General features: G+C 39.6%; 1 protein-coding gene and 1 pseudogene across 3 annotated transcripts in view; one reads left to right on the top strand and one right to left on the bottom strand.

Moving 5' to 3' along the window:
- Positions 1-4,099, bottom strand: part of TEP1 (telomerase associated protein 1) — a 39,161-nt gene extending 35,062 nt beyond the window's left edge. For both annotated transcript variants that reach the window (XR_014021822.1, XM_081293120.1), the window contains exon 1: positions 3,863-4,099. The gene's annotated coding sequence lies outside the window, so the exon portion shown is untranslated. The remainder of the gene's footprint in view (positions 1-3,862) is intronic.
- A 3,532-nt stretch (positions 4,100-7,631) lies between these two features.
- LOC308648238 (ribosome maturation protein SBDS-like) lies at positions 7,632-8,386 on the top strand (annotated as a pseudogene). The gene has a single exon. The product of its transcript is annotated as a ribosome maturation protein SBDS-like (transcript).
- Positions 8,387-17,318: the final 8,932 nt, after the last annotated feature.

The raw sequence follows: 17,318 nt of genomic DNA, 5'->3' as shown, positions 1-17,318 counted from the left end.
ATTTGTTGAGACAGGGTCTTGCTAAGTTGCCCAGGCTGATCTTGAACTTGTAATCTTCCTGCCTCAGCCTCCTGAGTTGCTGGAATTACAGATGTGCACCACTGTATCCAGCTAAAGGACCTCACTTATAATGTCGACTCTAGAGTCAGAGCTGATTTTGATCAAATTGTTTATGCCTACCATTAAAATTTCCTTATCCTCTACTCACTCTTCAATCAGCTAAGTGGGATTCTGTCCCTATTAGTCTACCAAGAATGTCGTCTTAGATAATGAATAGACTTTTACCATAAATGCAAACACACATTTTGGCCCTCAAGTAGAATATGACCTGTTGAACTCTCTTTGTTTTCCACGATACTATTGTCCTGATCTCCTTTTTTCTTACCACTATAGTTATATCTTTTATAGGGCTCTTTTTCTACCATTTCTTAACAGTGATGTTCCTTACAGTTCTATTCTAATCCTTCTGCATACTTTCCTGGGGTGGTCTCTCTGTATCTACCATATAGTACCAAGTAACATTTCCATGCTGGCAACTCACAAATTTATTCCTTGACCTAGATCTTTCCTCTGAGCTCCATATTCACTTATCCATTTGCCTTTGAATATCTCTACTCAGGGCTGGGGATGTGGCTCAAGCGGTAGCGCGCCCGCCTGGCATGCGTGCGGCCCGGGTTCGATCCTCAGTACCACATACCAACAAAGATGTTGTGTCCGCCGAGAACTAAAAAATAAAAATATAAAAAATTCTCTCTCTCTCTCCTCTCTCACTCTCTCTCTCCTCTCTCTCTCTTTAAAAAAAAAAAAGAATATCTCTACTCAGATGACTAAAGGTTCCTCAAATTCCACAGATCCCAAATGTATCATCTTTCCCTCCCTCCCACCTTTGTCTCAAATCGATTCCCCCTTTTTGTCACCTCTGTTCACAGGGTTTGGAGCAACACAGACCTGACATTGAATCCTGGCTTCCCTACCCTGGGACCTTGGACAAGTTACTTAAATTCTCTTCATCTTTGTTTTCTTATCTACAAAATTAAGAATAAAGCCTACCCCACAGAGTTGTGATAGGAATAAGCAAGAAAAAAAATTTAAGTAGCAATTAGAGCAGTGCTTGACACTTAGTAAGTGGAGACTATTCTTGGTAATGGATACTATTCTTTGTTATTATTTTCTAGTATACTACCAAATCCTATTGATTTTACTCCCTGAACATCTTTCAAATCTATCCAATTTTCTCCATTCCCCCTGTTACTATCTTTGTTGAAAGCCTCTAGCCCAGCCAAAAAAGCAATGCTGGAGGCATCACAATACCAACTTCAAATTATACTATAGACCTTTAATAAGAAAACTGTATGATTCTGTCATAAAAATAGACATATAGACTGATGGTACAGAAATTGAAGACAGAGACAAACCCACATAGATAAGGTCATCTGATCCTTGACAACAGTGTCAAAAACATACACTGGCAGGGCACAGTGGTGCACACCTGTAATCCCAGTGGCTCAGGAGGCCAAGGCAGGAGGATCATGAATTCAAAGCCAGTCTCAGCAACTTAGAAGGTCCTAAGCAATTCAGAAACACCCTGCCTCTAAATAAAATATAAAAAAGGCCTGGAGATGTTGCTCAATTAGACACCCCTAGGTTCAATCCCCAGTTTCAAAAAAAAAAAAAAAAAGAAAACATGCACTGGAGAAAAAACAGCCTTTTTAACAAATGATACTGGGAAAACTGGTTATCCCTATGAAGGAGAATGAGACTAGATCCTTATCTCTCACCATGAACAAAAGTCCTGAATTAAAGGCCTAGGATTTAGGCCAGAAACTATGCAACTCCTAGAAGAATATGTAGGGTCAATACACCAACATATAGGCGTAAGCAATGACTTTCTTAATAGAATGCCTAAAGCTCAAGACATAATGCCAAGAGTTAACAAATGGGATGGTGTCAAATTAAAAGCTTCTGTACAGCAAATGAAGCAATTAAATATGTGAACAAAGAACCTACAGAATGGGATAAAATCTTTACACCTACTATTCTGACAGAAAACTAATGTCCAGAATACATAAAGAACTTTTAAAAACATAACATCCAAAAGACAAATAGCCAAGTGTGGTGGTGCACACCTGTAATTCAAGTGACTCGGGATGCTGAGGAAGGAGGATCATAAATTCAAAGCCAACATCAACAATTTAGCAAAGACCTAAGCAATTTAATGAGACTCTGTCTCAAAAATAAATAAATAAATAAATAAATAAATAAATGGATGGATGGGAATGTGGCTTAGTGGTTATCCGGATGCTGAAGCAGAAGGATCACAAGTTCAAACCAGCCTCAGCAGCTTAGTGAGGCCCTATCTCAATATAAAAAAATAAAAAGGGCTGGTGATGTAGCTCAGTGGTTAAATGCCTCTGGGTTCAATGCCTGGTACCAAAAAAAAAAAAAAAAGATTTTTGGAGACTGAGGTTGGAAGATTGCAAGTTTTACACCAGCCTTAGCAACTTAGCAAGACCCTGTCTCAAAATAAAGAATAAAAAGAACTGGGGACATAGCTCAGTGACAGAGTGCTCCTGGGCTCAATCCCCAATGGTGCAAAATGACAACAACAACAAAAAAAGGTCTCAGAAGAAAAATGAATAGAAAAATAAAACATGTAAAAAACATTTTGTTGTTGTTGTTACACTAGAGTTTGTGAAGGGAGATTTACACAACTGAAAAGTTAAAAATCCTTGCCCCATATCTAGTTCCCTTCCCCATAGATAACCATTGCTAATGTAACCAGGGTCCATTTCATGCTTTGAGTTTAAAGCTTGCAGCTTGACTGCAGGTGGCTTACTGACTGCAGGGAGGTTGGGGACAGGACCAACACCTTTTTCCTTCCAGGCTAAGTAAGCTATCATGTCCTTTACTTCCTGGAAGAGTGTCACTGCTCACAAGAATAAGGAAACTCCAAATCTAGGAATTGAAGTTATACCTTTCTGAAGGACACCAGTTGGACACAAATTAATTTTAATCTACTGATAATATTGGGTCCCAGCTCTTGTATTTCTCTTTTAAAAAGACTTGTGTTCCCCCTAGCAGAGAGAATCACAGCCTCTGGGACAGTAGTCTCCAGTATTTCCCCTTTTCAAGCAAATCAATAAACTTCTTTTTCCTTTTTCTTAAAATCTTGTTATAGCGTTGGAGTTGTAGCTCAGTGGTAGACAGCTTGTCTAGTACGTGCGAGGCACTGGGTTTGATCCTCAGCAGCATATAAAATAAATAAAATAAAGATATTGTGTCCATCTACAAATAAATTTTTTTAAAAAATCTATGGATGGACAGTGGAGACAAGGACAGAGTTTTTTTTTTTTTTTTAAATTCATGAACAGCTTTATAGTGTTTCAAACAATTTCTATGCCTATACAAATATATAGGCAAATATATGTATATGAGTCTTCTCCATCACCACCATCTCTTTTTATTTTGCTTTACACAAACTGGACCGCACTTTAGACACTATTCTGAACTTAAGATCTTGGAGACCTTGTCGCGTTAACACACTGATAGCCACCTCCCTATAAAGAGGCAGTACATAGCAGAGTTATGCATGCTCTAGGCTTCTGCTAATACAAAGCGCTCTGCTCGTGACAGCTACTTTCTCCTCCCAGGAGCGCAAAGGGCAGAAAAGACGACTCATTCTCCCTTGATCTCTTCCTCCCTCCTCTTCTGTACCCCTCTGTCCCCCATTCCTCCTTTTCTCCTCACCCTTCTCCTCCTTTCTCACCTTCCCTTTCACACACTACACGTCCTCCCGGGGTTTCCTGGAGAAGATTTGTCCCCACCGGCCCCCGCCCAGCCGAGGCCTCTAGTGGCTACTCACACAGACCCAGTCCCTTTCCACCGGCGCTCAGCTGCCGAGCCAGCGCCCAGACCCCAGGCCAGGGCAGGTTCCACCTGAGCTCGGACCCTCCTTGGAGCGACCGGGGGCTGAAGAAGTGGGTGAAGGACGTGGGGATCCCGGTTCTTGGCAACTGGAAGCACAAGTCCAGCTCTGGGCTGTGCTCTGGGAGAGGTGGAAGTCGGAGGAGAAGCGAGGCGGAAAACCAGGGAGGGGACAGAGCCGCGCAGTCCCCGGAGACGCACGGGCCTGGGCGGGGCGCGGACGCGGGCGCGGCTGCTGGAGGGACTGCCCACAGGGAGCCGAGAGGCCAGCACGGAACGCCTAGAGGATACCCGAAGCTTTTTCTGGCGTCTATGTTTTTCTTTTCTCCTTTTTCTTCCTTAGTCTTCTTTTCTGCTGTTACTCAGACTTTCCCAAGTTCCCCTTCTTGTTTTTTTTTTTTTTTTTTCAGAGTAGAAATTAGAAATGTATTAAAGGACTGCAGAAAAGACTTCTCCCGGAGGAAGAAGGGGACCCAAGAGATGGAATCCCCCCTACTTGTTTGCTAATTTTCGTGTCCTTTTTTTCTATCTTTCAACACTCTTTCTTGGAAAGGACTGGCATGTTCGCTGCCTGTGTACCTTTTTTCCTGGTATCAAAGATAATTGGACTCTTAATTTATCCTAAAGTTTCTTTGGGTAAATAAGATTAAAAGGGGGTGGATTAAAAGGAGACTAAAGAAGGATTAAAATGAGATTAAAGAAGTAGAGAATTAAAAGGCCAGCCTGTAAAGAAGTAGAGATATAAAATGAAGCAGGGTAAACTGAGAGCACGTCCCACTCCTGTCCCTTGGAAGGGAGATTCCTGGTTGACAAAACATCTATCTCAAGTCTTCTAAATGGCTAATGTGGAATCCTTTCCCCCAAAATCGAAACAGGCTTGGAAAAGAGACAAGTCACCTGTTAGGGTGATAATGCTAGTGCTATGTTATAAAGATGAGGGCCAAACAAATAGAAGCAGAGAAACAAACTTTCCTCATGCAAAATAGATTAGTTGCCTTCTAGAAAATATTATTGCTTTCCTTAAGGAGTAGGTACCCTTGAGTCTCAGGTAACAACTGAACTTTGGTTCAAAATTGGTGGCATTCTGTTTTATCTATTAACTTGTCACAGGAGGGACCAGAGTTCCCAGAGAGGGGGACCTTGACTCAGAACAAGTGGGGTTCTTGGCATACTTGATGGAAAAGAATTCCAGCACCATCACTCAGAGACTCGGACAAAGGTTTATTTAGGGAAGCAGATGTACATTCAAAGGAGAATGTGGGCTGTCTCCAGAGTGAGAAGTTTAGGGGCAAAACAAGGAATACACATTCGAGGGAAAAATGAAGGCCATCTCCAAAGGGAAAGACTGCAACCCCTTGGTGTGGGGTATTAATATTTGTGGAGGAATGGTGGCTAAGGGTTGGTCTGGAGGTGGAGTTGGTTCAGTCACACAATTTTGTGCCATTTTTCTCTGCACAAAAGCATTGCCCCATGTACAGGCAAGGTATGGGTCAATAGCCCAGGCCAAGGCTGTGGGCTGGGTTGCTCAGAAATTTGTGAAGGTTCGTGACATTTCCAGCATTTCATTAGTTTGTGGGCACTTCTCTTGAAACTCTTTCTTTTTTCTGTATCCCCAAATTCCTATCTCAAACTGATCCTGATCCCACCTTCCTTCCTTAGATACCTCCATTACAACTCATCCCATCATTTCCACATTCCCTGTGGTGAACTGCATTTTCACACACACACACCCCACGGCAAGTTCAATATTAAAACACTAATCTCAGTGTGATAGTGTTTGGGTGGTGGGTCCTTTGGGAAGCAATTAAGTCATGAGGGAGGAACCCTCACAAATGATACTCCTGGCCTCATAAGGATAGGCCAGAGAGGAAGCTAGTTTGCTCTCTTTATTCCAAGTGAGAATACAATGAAAAGTCAATCATCTGCAACCTGGAGGATGGCTCTTGCCACACTGGCATCTGATCTCAGACTTCCAGCTTCTAGAACTATGAAAAATAAGTGTTTGATGCTTAAGCCACCCAGCCTATGGTAATTGTTATAGCAACCCATACTAAGACACTCCCCTTTATAATAAATATATAAATATATCCTTATATTATCCTAAAATACAATTCATAAACAATATAACACATATACACACAATGTAAAAAAATAGTAAAATGTGAGGCTGGAGATAGAGTTTAGTGGTAAATTGTGCACTTAGCCTGTGCAAGTCCCTGGGTTTGACCCCCCTAATTAACAATAACAATAATAAAATGTCCTAAAAGAATATCAGAAGAAAGGTGATTTGTAAGTAAATAATACATATATGTGTGTATATATATATATATATATATATATATATATATATATATATACATACATACATATATGATGTTTGGGCATAGCTGGAGATACAAGTCAGTTGGTAGAATGCTTGCCTTGCATGCACGAGGCCCTGGGTTCAATCCCCAGCACCACAAATAAAAACATAATACATACATACATAAACCAATGAATGTTGGACATAATATTCAAGAGTATTCAAAATTTGGTAGTTAGATGCTTACATACTGTATAGAATTACCTTAAACATAACTACTACAAATGCAGAATGATACAAACATGTTATAATGGTGATACAGTTTGGATCCTAAAATATCCCCCAAAGGCTCATATACTAAAGGCATGGTCACCAGTCTGTAGTGCTACTGGGTATTGGTGGAACCTTTAGAATGTAGGGCCTACTACGTCACAAGGACATTTCCTCAAAAGGGATATTGAGACCTAGCCCCTTCTTTTCACTATTTTCCAACTATCCATCATTAATGTGATCAGTTTCCTCTTCTATGTACTCCCCACCATGATGTACTGCCATGCCACAGGCCCAAAGGCAACAGGACAAAATGACTATGGACTGAAATCTCTGAAACCATGAGCCAAAATAAATCTTTCCGCCTTATAAGTTGATTATTTCAGGTATTTTGTCACAGCAACAGAAAACTGACTAAGACAAATTGTGATTCACATACCATGAACAGAGATACTAGTGTAGCACAGTTTTCCAAAATAATGAAAAACTTTTGGCAGATTTTTGAACCGGACAAGGCATGATCATCTCATGATTTCTAGGGTAATTGCATTCCTGAAAAGTTTCATGTGTATTAAAGCTATGCATAAAATGCCTTGTGTTTATATTTTAAATAAAGTTAAATCCTAATTACAATGGATTTCAACAACATAAATGACTGGATAGGCATTCAACTTGGAAATGTAGGAATGTCCCACATTATATGGGAGTGCTTTGCATAATTGCTAAATGTCTAGCAAATCTTGAGTCCTACTCATCAAATGGAAAAAAAAAAAAAACCTTAATCATTGTGAGATTCAACAAATACCCCCAGCGTTACGCATTACAATCCTTCCCCCACTTTAAAAACCACCATTGAAACAGGCAAGGTGGCACATGCCTATAGTCCCAGGGAGGCTAAAGCAAGAGGATCACGATTTCAAGGCCAGCCCTAGGCAACTTAGCGAGACCCTGTATCAAAAACTTAAAGTAAATTAATTAATTTTAAAAAATAAATTTAAAAAATGAAAAGAATTGGAGGGTGGCAGGCTGTGAGCAGTAGTTAGGGTTGTGCCTGCCTGGGGTCTTTGGAGGTGGGTGCCAGTGGTCATGAGGGGTAGAGCTCTGGTTCCCTGGCTGCCATCTGTAAGCTGTCTCCATGTCCATCTTCACCCCTAGCCACCAGATCCACCTGATGATGTGGCAGCAGTTGGTATGAAGCACACGGGTAAGTGCTTTGAGATCACCTGTTACAAGAACAAGAGAAAGAGATCTTGATGAAGTCCTGCAAATCCACTCAGTGTTTGTAAATGTTTCTAAAGGTCGGGTTGCAAATAAGGAAGATCTCATCAGTGCATTTGGAACAGATGACCAAACTGAAATCTGTAAGCAGATTTTGACTAACAGAGAAGTTCAGGTATCAGATGAACAAAGGCACACACAGCTGGAGCAGATGTTTAGGGATATTACAACCATTGTGCAGACAAATGTGTCAACCAAGAAACAGAGACCATATACTGTGATCCTTATTGAGAGAGCCAGGAAGTACATCCACTATTCAGTCAAACCCACCAAGAGTATAAAGCAGCAGGCTTTAGAAGTGATAAAGCAGCTAAAGGAGAAAAATGAAGATCCATGTGCTCACATGAGGCTGGGTTCATTCTTCCAGTGAATGAAGAGAAGGAGCTGAAGGATAAGCTCAAGCCATTGATCAAGGTTCTAGAAAGTGAAGACTACAGCCAGCAGCTAGAAATCGTGTCTTCTTGACCCAGGCTACTTCCAAGAAATTGATAGGCTAATTAAAAAAAAAAAAAAGGAAACAAAGGCAAAGGTTCTTTGGAAGTACTTAATTTGAAAGCCATGGAAGAAGGAGATGAGAATTTGAATGACATTCATCAGTCTCTTTGGCTATAAAACTCTAAAGCAAATGTTTCTGTTTCTGATACCACTGTTTTATTTCTGTGATTTGCCAAAAAAAAAAAAAAAAAAAGCAAAACTTACTCAGTTTGACATTTCTGTCTTGTGTTAATGTGTACATAAAAAGACTTCCTACATGAGTATAATGTGGGAATGATTTTGCTTTAATTTTAAATTGGTGTTCTAAGCAAAAATGAAAACTCAAAAGTGCGAGGTCCAGAGGGTCATTTTGCTGCTGTTTCATGTCTTAATAGCTTTCCAAAATGAAAGCTACTTGAGACAACTCTTAAGGCTAAAAAGTTAAGTTTTGACATTATATAAGTAAAATTATTTGGTGAATATGTCTTTATGATAAAAAGAAGAATCTACTAGAAAAGGAAATGTGTCTTGTTTCTATGTAATACAGTCTGAAGGGGTAACTATAGTGCCAGTAAAGCTTGGAGGGTGACTTCCTGGTTATGTGAAAATAGGTATGTGATGATTGCAGGACTAAATAAGATCATTGAACATGTTGCTATAACTTGGATTATTCTTGATAAAATATAAAGTATATTTTACCATGTATTTATATTTATATATTTATATTTTATATATTTATATTTTACCATATATTTACAATATATTTCTAATTCTAAAAGTTATAATATATATTAATATAGTTAAAATTATGTGTAATCAATAAAACTACTATTTTTTTATTAAAGAAAAAGAATTGGAGATGTAGCTAAGTAGTAGAACACTTGCCTACCATGTGTGAGACCCTGGGTTCAAATCCCACTACCATAAAACCATGTATACATACATACATATATACATACATACACTAAATAAATTTTAAAAAGGGGTCAGGGAGGTAGTTCAGTGGTAAAGCATGCCTGGCTCAATCTCCAGTATTGGAAAAAAAAAAACAGTGGGGGTGAGGGTGGAGGAGAACCACCATTGAAGATCTGTCTATGGAGAAAGGAGGATTGCTATAAGATCTAGGAAACATGAAAGCAGAAACAGACCAAGGTGACTTGAGGCTAAAAAGTTAAGTTTTGACATTATATAAGTAAAATTATTTGGTGAATATGTCTTTATGAGTGGAGGCATATCCAGAAAAAGGAAGCAAGAAGAGGCAGGACCCACGTAGGATATTTCATCCTTTTGGGGTCTGTGGCAGGGCAGGGGGAAGTGCTGGTAATTGAACATAGGGTCTCAAGGCTAAGCAGATTGCAACCCCAACCCTTAGTTTGAAGATCTTTGTTGTTGTTGTTGTTGTTGTTTTCATTTTTTAATTAATTTTTTAAATTTATATGACAGCAGAATGCATTACAATTCATATTACACATAAAGAGCACAATTTTTTATATCTCTGGGTGTTTACAAAGTATATTCATACCAATTCATGTCTTCATACATGTACTTTACATAATGATGACCATCACATTCCACCAAAGATATGGAACACTTCACAGATTTGTATGTCATCCTTATGCAGGGGCCATGTTAATCTTCTGTATATCGTTGCAATTTTAGTATATGTGCTACTGAAGCGAGCACTAGTTTGAAGATCTTAATTCTCTTTGTGATTCTAGAATTGAGCAACACTTTATTTCATAGAATATAGTAAGTGTTCCTATGGGTTGAGCAGAAGAGTTTTGTTTTATAGGCAAAAAATCTTTTGTTTCTAAAGAAAGAAGAAACAAAAGAACAAAAAGCAGATTGGTCATTTCAAAAGTTACTTTCTTCTACTAAACAGTGGCATGAGGAGTCAAAATCATAGAAAAATAATTGGTTAGTATCAGATTATTTCAGGCTACTTCTTTTGTGTTAAGGATTAAAGCAGAGAAATCTTCATTATTCTGCTAATTGAAACTGGCCTCTTGGGAACTTTGGCAGGTATCTTTCTAATCCTGGTTTCTCAGAAAATCATAAAAACAACTTAGTTTTGGCTGGTGATATGTGAGTAAAAAACTCCATTTTTATCTGTTGCCTGGTCTGTTGGGGCCTAGTGTAGAAGTTTAGTTCAAAATGATGGCCTCTGATAGTTTTTATTTAACTAGTTTAATAAGGAATGCACTTGCCACACCTGAATTGCATATATATAAATTAAAAATTTGAACCAGTTTCCAGAGATTCTATTTCCAATCAGACAGTAACCAATCCCTAACGACTATTTCAGTTGGGTTGGGGGGTGGGGAACCAGATAAACTATCTTTGCTTGAAACAGAGAAAATCTTTCAACTAATAAGATGTTCATGAAGTTCAAATTCAGCTTTTCTTTCCCATGAACAGTGTTAAATGCATTGCCAATATTTGCTGCTTTGAGGGTCCTGTTTTCCTAAACTAGTTACTCCCTTGAGTCAAAGCAATATTTCCTCAGATTACAATCATTGATCAAATCAGGAGTTTGCTAATCAAGAAAAAAATCCCAAAGCCAAGGAAACATTCTGCCATTTCCCACTGGATTTAATTCATTGAATTCCCACAAAATTATCTTATTTTCCTTGTTTTTCAGATTCTAGGTTTCAGGACCACTTACTTTTTCCTACATATATGACTTACACTCTCTTTAGGGAAGAGTCCTACCACCTATTAAAATTGCTCACTTCTGGTCTGTTTTATGCACAGTCATTGTGAAACGTCTGCTAAGCGCCTATCAAGTGCATAGTACCAATTCCTGTGTAAAATGTGTAAGTCATGCCTTCTTTTCAAGGACTCATGGTCCCCAAGACAGGCACATACAGAAGTCACAGAAACACATGGAAGATAATGAGAAGTGCTATATTAGACTAAGGAACAAACTATACGTGTTTATGTTGTGGGGAGGGATCTCAGGACACTTCCTGAAGGAGATGGACTTAGAACTGGGAAGGGCAGGCCTCTGATAAGAAGCTGAGAAGGGAGTGAGCTGGTGGGGAGTGGAAAAGTCATTGGTTTTACTTGATCCCCCAACCCCCTGCTCTTTTTGAATAACTACCAATAGATTCACAGTATGTTTCTTTTAAATCAAATTTGGGGAAATAGAAAAGGAAAGGTAGACTGAGTCTCAAAAGAAATGCTCATGACTCATGACTTTATCTGCAAAATTTAACATTGTGCAAGAAAAACTTGCACAAAATTATATAACTCTGCTCTGACTCCACCTCTGGTCCAGTCCCTTGTGATAGTAAAAGCAAATGTGACTCCATTCTGTAAAACAACCATGACAAGTAGAATGGTCATGACTGGGGCAAGATGTTCTTTTCCTTTTGCTATAGAAACCTTTAAGAACCTGGAACTACCTAATGGGGCATTGTTTCTGTAACTAGGGTAACGGGGCTCTGTTTCTGTAATTGGGGTGATTGGGCTAACTGTGATTGGTTAGGCTTCCCACTTTGGTAACTTGGCTTGCTTGCATTGGCTAGACCCCTGAACATCCCTTTTTCGGTTTTCAAGCTTATAAGGAACACCCTTGCAATTGTTCGGGCTGATCAGGGGAACAGCTTTACGTTCTGGTCAGTCACCACAGTGTGCTTCAATAAAGGCTTGATTTGATTATAGAAGTCAGTTTATGAAACCCTGGGACAAAGCTTTAACTATAACACCCTAGCATTCATTCCTCTGTAAATATTTACACCCTACACCAATGGGTTGCTCTCTTTCCCTCTGGAGATAGCCTGCATTCTCCCTTGAATGTGCTTTTGCTTCTCAAAATAAACCTTTGTCTGTGTCTCTCACTGGGCGTGTTGAAGTCCTTTTCCATCCAAAATGCCAAGAACCCCATTGTCCTTAGCTGGGAACTCATTGAGAGACCTCCCTTCTCCTTAGGCATCTCTTCTCCTATGATATCACCACTACCAACTTTAAAGCATCACAGAATCTGTGATATATGAACAAGCACTTACTTGATAGCCCTTGACACCCCAGATAAACCCTTCTGGGCCACTTGAAAGTAGCAGACACCAATCAGCAGATTAAAAGAACCTTGAGGTCATCTCCCTTCTGATTCCTTTGACTGAAAACGATCCTGCATTTGGTCTCTGGTCTGGTAACTGTTAACATCATCTTTCTTCATTTTCTTTTAAGGGATATTCCCCATTTACTAGACTCCCTTATCAGGTATGGTGTATGAAAGGAAACCACATATTCTTTGCTTCTCCTTTCACTGAGAGTCTGATTCCTTACTTCTTCAATCTGGGCTGAACAAGTAACTTGCTTGACCAATATAACATGGCAGAAGTGACATTCCAGGACTTCAGGTCACATCAAAGGAAACTTCCACCTTCTACCCATGACTCTGAAATATTTCCTTGGGAAGCCCTGAGTTGCCAAAAAGTCCAACTGCCTTGAGACTGTGTTGTTCAAGAAGCCTTGAGACTGTGTTGTTCAAGATGCCACTTCTGTTTTTTTTTTTTTTCATTTATTGTGTACAACTTTTTTTTATTGGTTGTTCACAACATTACAAAGCTCTTGACATATCATATTTCATACATTAGATTGAAGTGGGTTATGAACCCCCAATTTTACCCCAAATGCAGATTGCAGAATCACATCAGTTACACATCCACAATTTTACATAATGCCCTATTAGTAATTGTTGTATTCTGCTACCTTTCCTATCCCCTACTATCCCCCCTCCCCTCCCCTCCCATCTTCTCTCTCTACCCCATCTACTGTAATTCATTTCTCTCCTTGTTTATTTTCCCATTCCCCTCACAACCTCTTATATGTAATTTTGTATAGCAATGAGGGTCTCCCTTCATTTCCATGCAACTTCCCTTTTCTCTCCCTTTCCCTCCCATCTCATGTCTCTGTTTAATGTTAATCTTTTCTTCCTACTCTTCCTCCCTGCTCTGTTCATAGTTGCTCTCATTATATCAAATAAGACATTTGGTATTTGTTTTTTAGGGATTGGCTAGCTTCACTAAGCATAATCTGCTCTAGTGCCATCCATTTCTCCGCAAAGGATGCCACTTCTGTTAACAGTCTCAACTGAGCTCAGTCTTCCAGCCACCCCCACCAAGGCCCCAGACATGGGAACAAAGCTGTCTTGAGCCCCCCAGATCAGCCCACCTACCAAATGAATGTCATCATATAATTTTTTTATCAGTGACACGTGAAATAGAAAAATTTTCTAATGGAACACTGCCCAAATGTAGTGAAACAAATAACACAAAACTGTGAGATACACAGCAGACCCACCCTTATTCATGATTTCACTTTCCATGATCAATAATGGTCAGGAAATATCAGATAGAAAATTCTAGAAATAAACAATTCATAACTTTTGCAGTCTATTGTTATAATTGTTCTATTTCATTATTAGTAATTAATCTCTTACTGTGCCTAATTTATAAATTAAACTGTACTCATTTACTTATTTATTTGGGGATTGAACCCAGGAGTGCTCTACCACTGAGATCCAATGGTTTTTGCTTATTGGTTTTTGCTAGTTGCCAAAGCTGGCCTTGAACCTGTGATTCTCCTACCTCAGCCTCCTTAGTTGCTGGAATTACAGGCATGCACCACCATGCTTGGCTATAAATTAAATTTTATTGCAGGCATGTATATATAAGAAAAACCATGTATACATAAAATTTGATCTGTTTGAGGTTTCACACATCCACTGGGGGTCCTGGAATGTACTACCCAGAGATAAGGGAGGACTATTGAAATAAAATGATTGTTCTAAGTCTTTACATTTTATTTATTTATTTATTGGTAGTGGGGATTGAATCCAGGGGCACTTCATCACTAGTTTCATCCCCAGTCTTTTTTTTTTTTTTAATTTTGAGAAAGGGTCTTGCTAAGTTGCTTGCTGAGCTTGAATTTGTGATACTCCTGTCTCATGCCCCTGAGTCACTGTGATTATAGGCAAGTGCCACCATACCCAGTTTAAGTCATATAAATTTTGAGCATTGGTACAATTCAGACAAATGTTCCCCAAAGGCCCATGTGTTAAAGGCATGGTCACCAGCATGTAATATTATTGGGATATGGTAGTGTAACTGATTTTGACCCCCAAACTGAAGGAAGATTGATTGATTGATTGATTGATTTTTATTTTTATTAGGATTGAACCCAGGGTTGCTTTACCACTATGTCACATCCCCAGCTCTTTAATTTTTTATTTTGAGACAGGATCTCATTAAGTTGCTCAGAGCCTCGCTACATTGCTGAGACTGACCTCGAATCTGCAATCCTCTTTCCTCAGCCTCCAGAGTCACTGAGAATACAGGCATGCACCACCACACCCAGCTAAGGAAGGTTTATTTTTAACCAAAAATAAGAGAAACAAGGAGAAAAGGTCACAGATCAGCTTCTCAATGCCTTGGGGGCTAGGACATTATAAATACAGGGTAAAAGAAAATGAGAGGAAGGGCTGGGGTGGTGGTTCAGTGGTAGAGCACTTGCCTAGCATGTGTGAGGCACTGGGTTTGATTCTCAGAACCACATACAAATAAATAAAGTTCTATTAACAACTGAAAAAGTAAAATTCAAATTAAAAAAAAAAACTTGGTTTGGAGGATAGGCTAATAAAGGAGAGGAATTTTCATGTCTTTTCTGAAAATAGTGGAGATTTTGGGGGCATTCAGATATCATTCCTTTTTGATGCTTTTATGGTTCTTCCTGGTCATCATTATAGCAATTGTCATTGTCATGGAACGGGGGTAAGAGGAGCATCATTTAGCATGCAGATGGATTCTAATGAAATTGGAGGTTTTCTGGTGGTCATGCTGATAGCTACATAGATCCAAGTGGTTTAAGCTAGCCCATCTGAAGAGGAACTACTGGCCTTCAGGCAACCCGTTTCCTCAAAAACAAGCAAGATTAGGGAAGGATAAAAATTTCACTAGTTACATAGGCAATACAAGAGTGGAGCAGGATAACAGCAGAAGCTTTAAGGTGTGGGGGGACTTAGTGAGAGGAAGTTGGATCCCTGGGGATGTGCCCTTAAAGGAGATGCTAGGTCCCTCCTCTTCCTTCCTTTCTCTTTTGCTTCTCTGCTGCCATGAGATGAGCACGTTAAGTAGCAGGTAGACATGAGCAGTGGGAATGTGGAATTGAATGGGTTGATTTTGTAGACTGAGCCTACGTGCTGAGTCTCACCTCCTCTTTCTTTGCAGCAGTTCACACAAGGCCATTCTGACCCAGCTGTGATTTAAAAAGATAGCAGTGTTTACAACCCTTAATAAACTTGTTACTCTCAAGGATATACTTCATTCTTAGGAATGAGGAATGTAGATCCAAAAATTCCTTCACTGATAACAAACAAGTTACCCTGATCCAGCTAGTCCTGAATGAAAGAGGGCCTTTGTGACTTTTACACAAACCAAAATGACCAAGAGTTGCCTTTTGGTAGAAATATGCATAATAAGGACTTTTTAAAAATCTGACTTTAAAAAAGTCCTACTATCAGTCAAAAGTTAAGAGGTAATGCTTGGGGGGCTGGGGGTGTGGCTCAAGCTGTAGCGAGCTCGCCTGGCATGCATGCGGCCCAGGTTGGATCCTTAGCACCACATACAAACAAAAGATGTTGTGTCCCCCGAAAACTAAAGGAAAAAAATTAAAAAAAAAAAAAGAGGTAATGCTTAGGCAGAATTCCCCAGAAACCTCCTTGCCAACCCTAATAATACTGAACGCACAAAGAAGTAAGTTGTCACTCTCCTCTCCGAGAGGACCTACTCTCCCCCTTGAGAGTATCTTTCCCTGATTTTTTCTCTTCTAATCAACTTTGCTGTACTTTACTAAGTTGCTTGAACTTCTCTCATGCAGGAGCACAGGAGCAGAGAATACAATGTAATCTCTGCTAAGATCTTACCTCAGGTATCAACTTATCTCCATTATCAAGTGGCTTCCTATCTCATCATTACCACATGCTCCCACATGATGTACTGCCTCACCACAGGCACTAAAGGGACGGGGCTAAGTGATCAAGGACTGAAACCTCTTCAACCATGATCCAAAACAAACGTTTTGTCCTTATGAGATTATTTACCTCGAGTGTCTTTCTGTGTGTGTACACGCACTTCAGTGCTGAGGATTGGACCTAAGGCCTTAAGCAAGTGCTCTACCACTAGGCTACATCTCTTGCCCTTGCTTAGAAATTTCATTTTGATACAGGGACTTGCTAAATCGCTCCGGCTGATTTCGGATTTGCAATCTTCCAGCCTCAGTCCCCAGATAGCTGTGATTACAGGCGTGTACCACCTGGTTGTTATTTTGCTCTCCTGATTTCTTGAAACCCAGATGACAACTTAGTTTCGTTCTGGTTACATGAAACTTTAGTATGAATGGCTTCATTTTAATTTTTACTCTGGTTTGTTGGAGCCACTTGCAGGAGCTCAGTCCAAAACAATGGCCCTCTGTAACTTTTTAAAACACTTAATTCCTAACATGTTGGAACTGTGCAGAAGGTTCATTTAGTGGACTTGCTCATCTTGGGTGGTAGATTAGCCGTGATACATGCTAACCCATGTGGCAAGCTAATCTCCCTGGACAAGGAGACTCACTTCCACGGTTTGTTATGCTCCCTCATCATTCACCCAACAAACAATTATTAATTGGCATTTTCAAGTTACTCAACATCCAAACTATGTCCTGAAATATATGCAGTAATGTCACGTTTTTCCTAGTAGCTGTACAAACCTAGAGTTGGGGTCAACAAATCCAGGGAAACATTATGGTGATCCATAAAGCTTAGCACTTCTTTCCCTCCTCATGTAATCAGGGAAATGGGTATGTTTCTCAACCTACAGAGGTATTAGAAGAGGTCTTGTTATACGATAATGGACAAATTTAGCGCATTATTCCCACATACATCTGCCTTTTGCATAAAAATTTAATAATCAACTTCCATACCATCTTGGGACACTTGTTTAGAAGATATGAAGGCTAAACTCTTGATGTCTAAACCCTGGCCAGGAAGTAACTTTAGAACTTGTTTCTTGCATATTAGCAAACA

Source organism: Spermophilus citellus (genome assembly GCF_964194105.1).
Source record: "Spermophilus citellus genome assembly, chromosome: 4".
In the NCBI taxonomy this organism is placed as follows: domain Eukaryota; kingdom Metazoa; phylum Chordata; class Mammalia; order Rodentia; family Sciuridae; genus Spermophilus; species Spermophilus citellus.
This window is presented reverse-complemented; position numbering and strand designations above follow the sequence as displayed.